Raw genomic sequence first — 4275 nt, 5'->3', positions numbered from 1 at the left:
TTTTGCTAAATTTTTGTTCAAGTCTGACTTTTTGTTTATGTAATTGTTTTTATATTATTAGAGCACGCATCAATAATTTTTATAGTGAATATAGAAATATGTCTGCTTTGAGCGACCTCAGATCAGCCAGACCAAACATCCACCTAGGTAGCGCAGCTGATCCTGAGAGGAATGAATGAAAGCCAAGATGTTGTGTTTGCGAGTGTCCTGTCAAGTGGATAGAAAATATTAAAAAAATACATTCCTACTAATGAAAGGGTCAATCATGTTTACCAGGTTTGTGGTGGAGCTACAATCCCAACTGTCAGCCTGCAGACACACATTTGTTGTCCCAGCCAGCGCTGTCTAAGCTTCTTTTAACACTTGTTTTGTTTTTTGTCATTGTTTATTTATTATTTTTTTTCCTGCAAGGATTAAGCATTAACCTTATATACAAAAAGTCCCTGGTCACTTTGACTCTTTACTTCACATACATAGGCTTTCCAGCCTTGTTGCAAAATAGTAAGAGTGAAACACCTGGCAGGGTGCAAAGTCAGGATAACACTTTGTAATACATAAATATGAAATAAACATGCAATTCTCTGAATTTGTTCAAATCCTTCGTTCATTACTTTAAAACGATTAAACAAAACACCGCTCAGACGTGAGTTATCAGGATAATCCTGTTGGAACACCTTTGCTCTTTAGTTTCCTCCTTTTTTTTTTTGTTGAAACGAAGCAAATGTTATCATAAGATTATTTTACTTGGAGGTTACCAGGCGGAGGGATAGGTTAAGTTGATACAAGGGCGGCCTCTGGTGGACTACAAGGCAAATTACTTCTACCAGCACAGATACAATCATTCAAACAGCCTGACAGTTATGCTTTCATTTGAATGGGGTACAAATGCTCAAAATCTCAAGTTTGAACATGTTTGCACCTTGAGCAAAATGCCTTTGTATGTTTTGTATGTATTGCAAACATTTTGATATCTGACATGTTTAGTTGTTGGACAAAAGAAACAGAAATGCATGTGAGCGAGAGCAGTTTTATTGGGTATTCAGCAGTATGAATTCATAGTTACACTTTCCTGTTTTTACAGGAAAAAAAAGGAAGTTCAGGGCATGGACAGAGCACCTGAGTCCATTTGAGGCCTGTTGAACTACATCAACTACTGCAATGTTTTTTGACAATATCCTGTATAAAGCAGAACAAATGGAAATTCTGTATTTGGATACAGTGTAATTGATTAAAGTAATAGTTCACCTATATAAGAATCATAAAGCATTCTGTTTTTTCATGGCTGCGAAGTAGCTTTTGCTATTCTAAAAAAAATCTCCCTCACAGTGGTTAATACATCAATCATACATTCAGCCTTAATGTAATATCTGGAATTTTCCCTGTCGTGCCAAGAACATGTTCATTTAATAGTGTTCATCAAACTAAATGCTGTTGAGATATGTGAAGAAGGGAGTGTAATGTCACCAAAGCAGAAAAACTTTATATGTAGAATTGATTATTTTAGGCAGCAAGGAATGATAAAGCTAAGCTTGTCAGATGACTTGAATTTCAAGCCTATGGACCGCAGACTTCGTTGCTGGATGGTTGTTGTGCGGTACTTTTTTCATAATGAACAGGGAGACATTGGTTCGCAACAATGTCACAAGCCACATACACATATTTTGTAGCTGACCATACATTTGTGACAATGCAATTACTGTTAACTGTGACATCATACACCAGCATGCTGGAGGTACTGAAGCACAAGTTGCCAGACCAGCGCTTTCCGTGCCCCTGACAGATCTGGTCAACGAGGGTCTGATCCGAACTCCTGATGAAGGACTGTTTAGGTCTGTCACAGAGTCCCATGTTCCTTATGTACCTGAAGAATGAGATCAATGTCCAGAGTTATTGGAAATTAAACATTTGTTTATAAGAGTAAAACAAAGAATTTGTCCAAAGAAATCTTGGCTGTAAAAAATGTGCAGGAATGTTTACTAAATGTTTAGTACAAAGTAAACTGTCAGAATTATTCTCTTTCAATCATAATCTGTGCCAATATGAAGCTGTATAAAGCTAATATACTGTACAATAATATAAACAGTAGGATATATCATCAGGTGAAATCATCATATTAATTATCAAAAAGAGATCTAATTTATTTTACTGTGGTCTTCAGTTGAGAACTTTGCAGTTTAACTCACGTTTGCCATTCATGCTTTGATGCAGTGTTGAAGGACCCATGAAGGATGTGTTTGTGAACAAAGTTGTTGTAAGCATTGTTGTTACGTCTGCTCGTACATGGAAGATTGGCGTAGGCTCCTACCCCTTCCGGGATAAGAACAACGGCAGTAGTGAAGATGACAGTGATCAGGATAACCATGTTCATCTTGTCTAGAGTGAGAAGAAACTTAGTAGTTAGTAGTTCACAAAATAGAACTCAGCAAGCTTACACACACAGTTGAGCTACAGTTGCAGTTATAACTGGGCTGTTTAGTTTGGACACCGTCCTTGTTTCATTATACATGTCAGAGAGTGGAATCAAGATATCAACCAAAGTGATCATTCAAGACACTCTGATACTTCTGTAACTTTCTCAGACGTTGATGCACAGGCGTTGTCTTTAAGTTACTGGAATGGTTATTTCGTTAGATGATGCAGCAGTTATGAAATCTAAAGTGTGTTGTTTTTTTTTTCAAGCAAAGCAAGACTCTTCAAATGCTTTAAGCGACCACAAATTAACATGTAGTCTAAGGCTAAGGGCTCACAAACATCTAACAGAACTTTTTTTTTCTGGACTCAGAGGTACAGGCATCAGCAAAGGGAAAGCTCACAGTGGCAATGTTCTCATCATGGGTTGCAGCTCCATTGTTTGTTTTTTTCTTAAAAGGAGAGATTAAAGAAAGAAGGGAGTGAAGAGAGAGGAAAGGAGAAAATATAGACACCAATCGTCAAAAACCGGGTAACCAACTGCTGCATCTGTGGAGAGAAATAAACCGTGACCATACCCGGGATCGTCAAGATCGCCTGCAGAAACATAAATGGGAACAAACAAATAGCAACAATATCACCAGCAGCAAGTATATGATTATCACGAAAGCCAAAAATCACATTGTAATAGTGGGGTGAGCATGTGAGTGAATGAATGCTTGTGCTTATGTGTGTGTGTGTGTGTGTCAATTATACGCCAAAGGCTTTAAATGAATAAAAGAGGAGTGCAGGCCAAGAGCCCCTCGTGCCCAAGGACCACACACCCACCGGGCATTGAATTATTTTGAGTAGAATTTGTCAATAAGTTTAAAATGAAATCTGTGGGACATACTTTTTAAAAAATTAATTCAAGAGTAAATAAAAACAGAATGGTAATCTGAAAGTCAGCCATAGCGTGTGCGCTTCAGTGAAACTGTAAAGAAAAGAGGAAGTCACTGAAACAAGTTGTTAAAAGTGGGCGCACCATGCTTGTTGCCATTTTATTTATTTTTCATTGTTTATTTGTTGTTAAATCTCAATAAAAATAAAAAATCTTGGTTCCAAAAAAATTTAATAATCCTGAATTCTTAAATATGTCATTATTTGTTGTTCACTAAATGTTTTTTTTATTCAGGTAAAAGTGACAAACAGCACTTATAAAATATTTTGTATTTTCACAAGTTATTATATTTTTCTTGCAGATTACCATGACTTTGAAAAAAAAAAACACCTCACAACACCCACAGTGTTATCGAGATGTATTAAATGGATAAAACAGAGCCACTGTAAGAGAAAACTGTTAATGTTTGTTCGCTGTGAATAAATTATTCTCACCTGTTCAGATCAGTCTGTCTCTGAAAGATCAACGCTGGTGTCTGAAGGAGATGAATATCAGCTGAAGGCGAAGTATATGATAGAACCTGGAAATACTGCTTCCTTTATAAAGCTCTGCATGTGAAAGAAAAATTCAACCTATCACCTCAACCCAGAGCAAACAGCCAATCAAACAACTGTAAACTTCCCTCCCACCATACATGCACGGAACTGCACGGAAAGAACAGTGTGTGTCTGCTCATGTAAGTTTTTCTAAGCTTCTTTGCCAAAATCAATATTTGTTGTTGTTGAGAAAGTGATCGAAACCCATCCGTGGGTGAAACCTGCTGCCTAGTAGCCTCGGTTGGGCCATCGCAAAGCAGTATTCAGTATTCAGGGGCTGTGAACTTGCAACTTGAATGCTCTTGCAAAGGCTTATGTCACAACTCGGTCCCTCCGTTCGTTCCAGGATTGTCGTCTAGCAGCTCCTACACCACGCCTAAGACAATCCAA

General features: G+C 37.6%; 1 long non-coding RNA gene across 1 annotated transcript; it reads right to left on the bottom strand.

Moving 5' to 3' along the window:
- Positions 1-1013: 1013 nt before the first annotated feature.
- Positions 1014-3893, bottom strand: LOC140282235 (uncharacterized). The gene is made up of 3 exons (XR_011909826.1): positions 3784-3893; positions 2184-2373; positions 1014-1861 (listed from the first exon to the last, which is right to left on the bottom strand). It is a non-coding gene; the product is annotated as an uncharacterized lncRNA (long non-coding RNA).
- Between the last annotated feature and the right edge of the window lie 382 nt (positions 3894-4275).

The sequence above is a fragment of the Leuresthes tenuis genome, unplaced genomic scaffold, assembly GCF_036924035.1.
Source record: "Leuresthes tenuis unplaced genomic scaffold, fLeuTen1.0.hap1 SCAF_22, whole genome shotgun sequence".
Taxonomy (NCBI): domain Eukaryota; kingdom Metazoa; phylum Chordata; class Actinopteri; order Atheriniformes; family Atherinopsidae; genus Leuresthes; species Leuresthes tenuis.
The sequence above is the reverse complement of the archived record's forward strand: the minus strand, read 5'-3'. Positions and strand labels throughout refer to the sequence as shown.